Raw genomic sequence first — 10,167 nt, 5'->3', positions numbered from 1 at the left:
GTGATCTAGTTCAGAGAGAGAGAAAGGTGCAGCGAGAGCGAGAGCAAGGGCATAGCCACGGCAACAACAATTGGTATCATGAGCTTGGTGTCTTGGGCGTGCTTGCCGTGCCGGAGGCGTGGCAGCGATGGCGGCGCTCGCCGGCGGCTGCGCGTTGGAGCTCCGGGCCGTGTGTCGGCCTATGGAGGTGGGCAGCGCTATGGCTGTCATGGCGCGTGGCGGAGGCGGCGGGCGGTGACGTCGTACGTGCGGCGACAGTGGAGGCCGCCGAGGCGCTGCGTGGTAGCGCGGCGGCGCAGCACGGCATGGCGGCATGGAGGCCGCGGCGGTGCAGGGCAATAAGACGCGGCGGCGAGCCGGGCGCGACCGGTGCGTGTTATGGGTGCGCACTGGACGCATCGGGCGCGTCGGGACCGCGGGAGTGGACCGCGTCGAGGCGCTGGACCTGGTTGCGCAGATCGCGTACGTGCGCGGCGGGAGCGCGGGCCGGGAGCGCGGGGACGTGGGGAGTGCGCGCGAAGGGCACGGCGGTCACGGAGACGAGGAGGTCGCGAAGGACCTGCGTGGTGACGCAGAGGTCGCGACGGCTCGGGGCGACAACCGTGGAAGGTGCGTGGCATGTAGGCGCGGCGTGGCGGCTGCCATGGCGGACGCGGAGGCGGCACGCGCTGAGTGTCTGGTGCTATCGGGCTCGTCGGGTGCGTTGGGTGCGCGCGGGACGTGCGGGGCGCAGAGGGACGCCAGGCGTGTGTCGCCGGGATCGTGACGGAGTATGGTGCGACCGGCGTCAGTGCGCCAGGTCGGGTCCGCGGGCTGGGTCACGGTGGTGGCAACATCGATGACGGGAGCCGCAACAACTCCGAGGATGGCAAGTCAAGATTAGGAGGAAAAATGTTAGTACTAATCTTGTGCATGTAGTTAGTTCGTTAGTGGATTGACTAGCCGGGTCATGCGTGCATGCATTAGATGGATAAGTAGATGTGTGTGTGGCGTAGTGGTCACGGTAGCTAGGCTGTTAGGAGTGGCCGGTGGAGCTGGCCGCGTCGCTCGCATGGCGCGCGTCGTGCGCATGGCCGGTTCGCCCGCTGCATGCAGCGGGGGGCTAGCTACGAGGAAACGTAAGGGCTGCGTCGCTGGGCGTCTACAAAGCCACGGCTGCCAGTGTGTGTTTTTGGGGAGCTGAGTACGTGCTCAGGGAGAGAAAAAAAGGATGCCGTTCGAGCGGCGGGTGGCGTATGTGCGCCTGAAAAACACTTGTGTCTCTGTCCTTCTTCCTTCTCCTTCCTTCTTCTTCCTCTGGTGATCTAGTTCAGAGAGAGAGAAAGGTGCAGCGAGAGCGAGAGCGAGAGCAATGGCATAGCCATGGCAACAACAAAAGACACATGGCCAACCTGGTCAGGCCGGTGCGAGAAGACATTTCTTGATCTCGGCTCCGTGGATTAGTGCGTTCAGCCCGGCTTCGCCCGCAGAGACCACGGAGCGGAGAGCTAGAGTTCTACCGAACATGCTCTTAGTAGGTGATGTTGGGCTGATCTTGACCGGAGATGGCCTGCTTAACAAACTAAACGTATCACAGACGGTACTTTTTTTTGACGAATTCGGCTACACCAAGATAGATGTACTGAATCTGGATGCATGTGATCCAACGACCGCAATGCATGATGGGAAGATAGCACGTTTTTTTCTCCTAATCAAACCGCATGAAGCAGGCAACAGAGACACACATCACGTGCTGGGACCGTGTGTTCATGTCACCGGACTGGAAGGTGGTGTACCCCATGTGCTCGCTCATTGCGGAGACGCGCATCGGGTTCGACCACGTGCCCTTAATCTTGTCCTCGGGGGAGGACAGGATTCGCCGCAGCCCCGTTTCTTTTTTGAGACGGCCTGGTTCGAGACACCAGGTTTCGACTCCGTTTTTAGGGAAAAATGGAGTTCCTGTGTGCACCTAATTGGTCCACAGCACGACCTAATGGAATTTTGGATCGCGGCAGGGGGGCGCCTCCGCGCGTGCCTCAAGGGTTGGGGCGCTATCCAAGGGCGAGACGGCAAGCTTCTAAAGGCGAGACTTGTCGACGAGATTGCGTGTCTCGACGCCCAGGCCGACATGAGACCCTTCTCCGAACAGGAATGGGCCCATCGCTACGCCCTGGAAGGGCAAGTCGAGGTTCTACTCCGGAGCAAGGAGGAGTACTGGAGGCGCAGGGGCGGCCTCAAGTGGACTCTTAAGGGGGACGCTAACACCAACTACTTCCACGCTTACACGAACGGGAGAAGACGGAAATGTGCGATCCTTAGGCTGCAATCGGAGCAGGGGCTCTTGTTACGCCAAGCCAACATCGTGTCTCACGTCTACGAGTTCTACATCAATTTGATTGGAACTAGAGAGGAGCAGAGGGCTGGCCTCCGCGCAGACATGTGGCTTCCTTCCCAACGGGTCCTGGACAACGAGAACGCCGAGTTGGGACTGGCATTTCTCCCCAAGGAGATCGATGATGCTCTGAATGGCATGAAATCTGACACGGCCCAAGGTCCAGATGGGTGGCCGGTGGCCATGTTCAAGCGCTTCTGGCCTCTTCTCCGCGAGCCCATCTTTGAGGTGTCCAGCGGCTTCATGCGTGCCACTGTAGATATCGCTAGACTTAACTACGGCGTTCTCTCGCTCATTCCCAAAGTGGCCGGTGCGGACAACATTCGCCAGTTCCGCCCCATCGCGCTGATCAACGTTCCTTTTAAGATCTGTGCTAAAACATGTACTATGCGCCTAATTCCTATCGCTCACCGCACCGTTAGTCGCTCGCAATTGACGTTCGTTAAGGGTTGCCATATCCTCGAGGGCCCGCTGGCCCTCCAGGAAGTGCTTCACGAGCTCAAACGCATGAACGAACCTGCTATCCTTCTGAAACTAGACTTCGAGAAAGCGTATGATCGCGTGAACTGGGACTTTTTGCGCCAAGTTCTCATCAGTCGAGGCTTCTCGGTTGTTTGGGTTCACTGTGTGATGCAGCTGGTCTCGGGGGGCTAGATTGCGATCTCAGTCAACGGAGAAGTAGGGCACTTCTTTCGGAACAAGCGGGGACTCCGACAGGGCGACCCTATGTCCCCCATCTTGTTCAATTTTGTCGTCGATGCGTTGGCTGCGATGTTGCGTAAAGCTACTGAGGCTGGCCACATCAAAGGTGTCGTGGGACACCTTGTCCCAGGGGGGGTTTCCCACTTGCAGTACGCGGACGACACGCTTCTGATGTTCCGGCCAGACCTACACAGCGTGGCTACGGTCAAAACCATCCTTCTTAGCTTCGAGCTCATGTCCGGGCTGAAAATAAACTTCCACAAATGCAAAGTTCTGCCCATGGGCTTAGATGCTACGGACGGTAGATGTATCGCGGACTTGCTCAACTACAAGGTGGGCAAGCTGCCCTTTACGTACCCGGGCCTACCACTTGACTCTAAGCGTATCCCGATCAAGGGTTGGGCTCCGCTTTGGACTAAGGTAGGGGGGCCGGTGTGCCCGTGGCGCGGCAAATTCCTCTCGTCTGCGGCTAGGCTAGTGCTCACGAACTCGAGCCTATCCTCCCTGGCCATGTTTGCGATGGGCCTCTTCCTCCTGGCGGAAGGGGTTCACTCTAAATTGGACACGCCATGCTCTCGCTTCTTTTGGGAGGGCTCGGGCCCGAAACGCAAATACCACCTAGTCAAGTGGGATGCGGTTTTTTGCCCCAAGGATATGGGGGGACTGGGGATCACCAACACCAGAATCCTAAACATCACACTCATGTGCAAATGGATATGGAAGATCTCCCAAGGGTCAACCGGTTTGTGGGTTGACATCCTTCGAGCCAAGTATTTCCCAAGCGGTACTTTCTTCCAAGGGGAAGCTCAGGGCTCCCCCTTCTGGAACGACCTTCAGACCGTCCTCCAGGCCTTTGCCTTGGGAGCCAAGTTTTTCATAGGCGACGGCAGGTCGGTTAGGTTCTGGCTCGATCTTTGGGTTGGATCCCAACCGCTTTGGTCGCAATTCCAGGACTTATACTCTCTGGCAGTAGATCCGGACCTAACGGTGGCTTCGACCTTGTCAACATCCCCTGCGGCGATCTACTTCCGCTGCGAGCTCAGCGCTCTAGAGCAGACAAGCCTTGAGGCATTGCACCAGCTCATCGGTCAAACAACGCTGTCCACGCAAGCGGACATGGTGTCCTGGACCCTCAATGCGCCCGGCAAGTTCATGGTCAAGTCGATGTACTGTAAGCTGTGCCAGGGCCCAACCTTGCCAACGGCAAACGGGATATGGAAATCGCGACTACCGCTGAAAATCAAGGTGTTCTTCTGGCAACTGTTCAGAAACAGACTTCCCACCTCCGATAATGTCGCCAAAAGGCAGGGGACGGCGTCAGGTCTGTGTGCGCTCTGTAATGTGGTAGAAGACGCGAACCACATTTTCTTTGAGTACCCGTTGGCACAGTTTGCCTGGAGTGCTGTCTGAGAGGCGGTGAGCGTACACTAGTAGAAAAAGGGTCTAATGTGCAGCTCATTAGTCCCGGTTTGAAATTGAGCTGGCACTAATGTGACCATTAGTGCCGATTCCAATGGCTAGGCGGGCCGCTCTCAGCAATACTGGTTCGTGGCAAACCATTAGCATTGGTTCGTGCCACGAACCGGTACTAAAGAGAGTGGTGGCAGAATGTTGTCAGACTGGGGCCCGTCCAGCACCTTTAGTACCGGTTCATGCCACGAACCGGTACTACAGGGCATCCTACATATAAACCCTTCGTCCAGCTCGCTCTGTTCTTCCCCCTTTCCCCTTTCCTCTCTGTTCTTCCTCTCTTCCCCTCGAGCTAATCACACACTTTGCCCAAATTTTGTCAAGATTTGAAGGCCCCCATCCATTCAAGTGATCACAAAGGTTAGCAACTTTGTCCTTTCATCTCTCATTGCTAGATTAGCTCTTGCAATGCTTTATATAGTGATTAATTTTTGGGTTTTAGTAATTTGGGAGGAATTATATGTGGTAGTTTATTTGATGGGACAATTGCATTTTTACCCCTAGTTGGTTCCTACCCACGGGTTTTGCCCTTACTTTTCGAGCTTGCTCAGTTTTGCCCTTACTTTTTTCATCGAGGTCCCTCGAATGCCCTTTGACCGTTTGACCAAAACTTTGAAAATTTATAACTAATTCATATGAACTCAGGAAAATGCAAATAAGATATCAAAATGTTCAGATAAACATTACCTTTATGGGCATATCATTTGCATTCAAGGCAAAATCATCGTTTAAACTACCCGATGTAATTAATTTTATTAACATTATTAAAAATAAATAGGTATAAACAATATTTTTTTCATGAATAAAAATTACATGCAAATGTAGGTGATGTTTTCTGAACATCCTAATAACTTATTTGCATTTTTCTGAGTTTGTATCAACTTATTATGAATGTTCTAATGACTTTGACCATTATTTGGAAACTTCATAACAAATTGATGCGAACTCAGGAAAATGCAAATAAGGTATCAGGATGTTCAGGAAACATCACTACATTTGCATATAATTTTTATTCACGAAAAAAATATTGTTTATACCTATTTATTTTTAATAATGTTAATAACATTAATTGCCTCGGGTAGTTTAAATGATGCTTTTGTCCTGAATGCAAATGATATGCCCATAAAAGTAATGTTTATATGAACATTTTGATATCTCATTTGCATTTTTCTGAGTTCATATGAATTAGTTATGAATTTTCAATGTTGATCTTGAAATAACAGAGACCGGAGAGGTATATTTATATAAGCAGGCATCTGGTGATCATCACATGTTTTAAATGATTTGAAGATATATTAACAAATCGATCTTTCTTCTTTCAGCCCTCCGGATCGAGCAAATCTTCTACAGGCAGAGTGCGAGGCCCGGGCAAAAAGTTGAAGGAGGGCGTAAAGTATAACATCGATGCCATCAAAACTAATGGCGAACCAATAGCGCCTAAGAACATTGCGAACAAGTTCGTTCGTCAGTGCGGAGTTCTTGTGAAGGACAAACTCTCGATCTCCCTTCAAGAATGGAAAGAGCCATCAAAGCCCCGTCCAGATCTTACTTTTGTCGACGACAGAGCAAAAACTGCGCTTTGGGAAAATCACATGGAACATTTCACCCTACCAGGTCATTTCACTGCTGCAGATGTGGAGGAAGTCAAGGACGCTGCTCTTAGGAAGATGGAAATTGCATTCAACAACCACAAGAAAACTGTATGGAATAACTACGTCAAAGCAGGAAAGAAGACTCCAGAATTCAAGGGAACACTGGAGAATCAAAGAGAACACTGAGACGATTTCGTGAAATTCAAGGAATCAGAATTATCTAAGGAACGGTCCAAAAAAACAAGGCCAATGCCGCAAAAAAGAAGCAATTCCATAGGCTGGGGCCAGGTGGCTACGCGGTGGCAATGCCTAAGTGGGATAAGTCTGAGCAAGAGATGCTGGCTGCATAGGTCACTCCAGTTACATTGAGCTGGCCCCCCAGGTGCAGAACTTGGTTCTATGCGCATGGGGGGGCGTTGGACCTGAAGACAGATGAGGTTTCGAAGAAGGCATGTCTTAAAGGAGCCGATGTTAAGTTAGTTGAAGCAATAGAAGAAGCTCGAAAGGGGGCATTCACGCCCAACAGAGAGAACGACGAGCTTATGCGTGCCCTGGAAAATCCTGAACACCCGGGAAGAATACGAGGCAAGGGCGTTGTTCCGTGGTATGAGGGATTTTCTGAGTGGAACGCCGACTACAGAAGCCGTGCGAGAAGGAAGATGGAGGAGGAGGAGGAGGAGAAGCTGGAGGACGAGTAGAGGAAGCAGGAAGCAGAACGCCTTCAAGGCCTAGAATCAGCGCACACGGACTTGGCACTCAAATTCCAGCAGCAGCAGCAGCAGCAGCAGCAGATCGACTCACTTAGCCAGAAAAGGGGGTCTCAGCAGCGGCCGCAGCTAGCGGATGATCTAGCATTGGATAGCATCGCCCCCATCCATGCCAAGAAGCAGTGTGGGTTCTGCCCCGGGCGATGCACTGCTGGATAGATACTCTGTGGATGACATCATGGAGAACACTAACTGTGAGTTACACTTCAAAATAAAGAACATATCCGTGAAGGCGGCGGACGCCGTTGCTTATACAAATCCCCCCGGAGCAACCTACCATTGCAGAACGATTCCAGCCGGCTATGCTCGTGTCGTGGTTGATGAGGTGGTGGACCAATATTCGGGGCTACAGCTTGACATTCCTGGAGGTGACGAGGAGCACACACTGGGAGAGGCCATACATCGTATCATCCTATGGAGAAAGGATTGCATCATCTTTCGAAGGCCACCGACACCGCGTTAGTTAGAGCTTGACATTCCAGGAGGTGATGAGGAGCAGACGACTCACGCTCCTCCAAGTCCGGCACAGCTTCAGGCCACTCCTCCTGCTTTAACTCGGCCAATGTGTGAGGCTACTCCTCCTGCTTCAACTCAGCCAACGCATGAGGCCACTCCTCCTGCTTCAACTCAGCCAATGCGTGAGGCCACTCCTCCTCCTCCAAGTCCACCAATGCGTGCCACTTCTCCACCAAGTCAGCCACCGCGTCTGCCGTCTCCGCTGCCTCAGCAATCGCGGAAGAGAGCCGCCACAGCTATGGTGCGTAGTGCTACAAGTCGAGGTAGTACAGGAGGTACAGGCGGAGGCAAGCGATTTCAATATCGTCCAAGCCTCACGCCTCTACCGCAGAGGCCTTACGACATGACCAAGAAGCAAAACGAAGCCATAATGAAGGTCCAAGTGGACGCCCATTTTGGACCGAAACCGCCACCACGGCCAAGGAGAAAGTGCCCGAGGATAAGATTGACCACTTTATTCGTATGGCTAAAGCACTAGCTCCCAAGCGTGTTGACTCAGACTATGAGCGCCAAATCAGGAAGGCACATCGAGCATGACAAAAGGAGTCAAGCTCGAGCCAACCAGTTGGCCAAAAATGTGGGAAAACTGTTCCCTAGCTAGGAGAACAGGCAGCGCAATCGATACCCCGCTTGTTGTACCAACACATGAGAGTACCGGCGCCGGTCAGCTGGTAATAACCGACGAGCATAGAAGGCAGGCTGAAATGCTCGGTATCACTATTGGACAACTCCTTGAGATTGAACCCATGCCTAAGCTTAGAGAACAGGACATAAAACTGAAATATGTTCACGGCCAACCTTTGGTCAAGCCTGAGGAGGTCAAGAACCTCCCAACGAGAATGTATGAATTGCATGATTGGTAGATGAAAATTACCAAGAGTACCAATCGAGAGGGCTTCGTGGTGAAAGTCAAGGAAGAGTATTACTTCCATAAGCTAGCTCTGGCCGTTGAGTATTCAGAACTATTTCAGTTATTCAATCAAGACGCACTCGACAAATCTCGCGTCGGTTGCTATTGTCTGTAAGTGATTTCTTTCTGTAATTTAAGTCTCAAGCTAGCTGTAGTGCTCATTGATCGATCATTATCTATAATTATTCTCACTATATTCTTTTCTGTGGTATTATGCAGGATGAAGATGTATGAAATGAAAAAAGGTGGACGCTATGGCATTGGCTTCATTGACCCAAATACTGTTAATGAACAAACATGGACATATCCATGGTATAAAGCATATGTAGAGAAAAACATGTTATAGTTCTTGAAGCGCCTCAATACCAATGAAGATATACTACTTCCTTACAACTTCCTGTGAGTCACACTGTCTTGTACTACAAATTTTGTTTTTACTTACTAGCTAGCTTGATGAGTGTTATGCACATGCCCGCTTAATTAAGACATGTAAACGTGTGTGCATGCAGTTTCCATTGGATCTTGTTAATCATTAAAGTTGACAAAGAAACAGTTGAAGTACTGAACTCACTACTTAAAAAAAGAAAGACTACACAATTGTGAAGGGGATAGTCGACAGGTAATTTCAATCATTTAACTATATGTTGGCCTCTTTAGTTTGTCATTTCCTGATATCAACTATTTAATAACTCGTTTATTCATTTTCTTTGCCAGCGGACAGGGCTTGAGAAAAGTTCAGGAATGAGGTTCCAGGCGAATGGAGAGAAAAACTATACTACCATGCATCTCTTTAATTCTAGTTTCAATACCAGTAATTATCATGCTTGATTAATTATTATCTGATTAAATTCTATTCTCATAAAGGCTCTGAAGCAGGCGCCGGGGACTGATGTGTGTGCATACTACGTTTTCGAGAACATTCGAATGATGAAGTCCGAAAGGACCAAAACTGATAGACAGCTATGGGTACGTTTGACAGAACAATATTCACAATTTTTACATCATTATCGATATCTAGTCACATAACTAATACACATGCATATTGATCTCTTTCCTAACAGTTTGAATCGGTGCAGGAGGAGCTCCTACCAGTGGAGCGCATACGAGCACTTCAAGAAAAAATAGCGGGATTTTTGCTCGACCAGGTCATAGATCCCAAAGGGGAATTCTACTACGAGCTACCGCCCTAATGAACCACTCCCAATTGTCATCGTGCTCCGGAGGCACCAAGACACATGCCACTAGCTCTGAAGGCAACATGTAAAAAAACTATATATATATGTGTGTGTATGTGTGAATAATGGTGTGGTCGTGAGACATTCGATGATATATATATATAGGGAAAATGCATCTTACTACCGGGTGTAGCTACACCTATTTCTTATATACTACCATGTGATAGTATGTACTCTATTTTATTATTTTTATTATGTTCATATACTATATCTAAGATAATCCAAAGTGAATTATATGAAAAAATTGCAAGTGAGCTCATAGTTTTATTGTATTTGTGAAATACGTACATATTTCTACGCGAAATAAAGTATGCAGAAAATACGGTATACACTACCCAAAAAGTAATATATATACTACCTAAATATTCTTATATACTACATACTATGCGTACATACTCTCCAATATGATAGATACTACCTAGAACGTACGAAACAAAAGTGTGGTAACTACACCCGGTAGTAGGAAAAATTTGTCATATATATATATAGGGAAAATGCATCCTACTATCAGGTGTAGCTACACCCATTTCTCATATACTACCATGTGGTATTATATACTCTACTTTATTATTTTTAGTATGTTCATATACTACATCTAAGATAT

Source organism: Triticum dicoccoides, chromosome 7B, assembly GCF_002162155.2.
Source record: "Triticum dicoccoides isolate Atlit2015 ecotype Zavitan chromosome 7B, WEW_v2.0, whole genome shotgun sequence".
Classification (NCBI taxonomy): domain Eukaryota; kingdom Viridiplantae; phylum Streptophyta; class Magnoliopsida; order Poales; family Poaceae; genus Triticum; species Triticum dicoccoides.
This window is presented reverse-complemented; position numbering follows the sequence as displayed.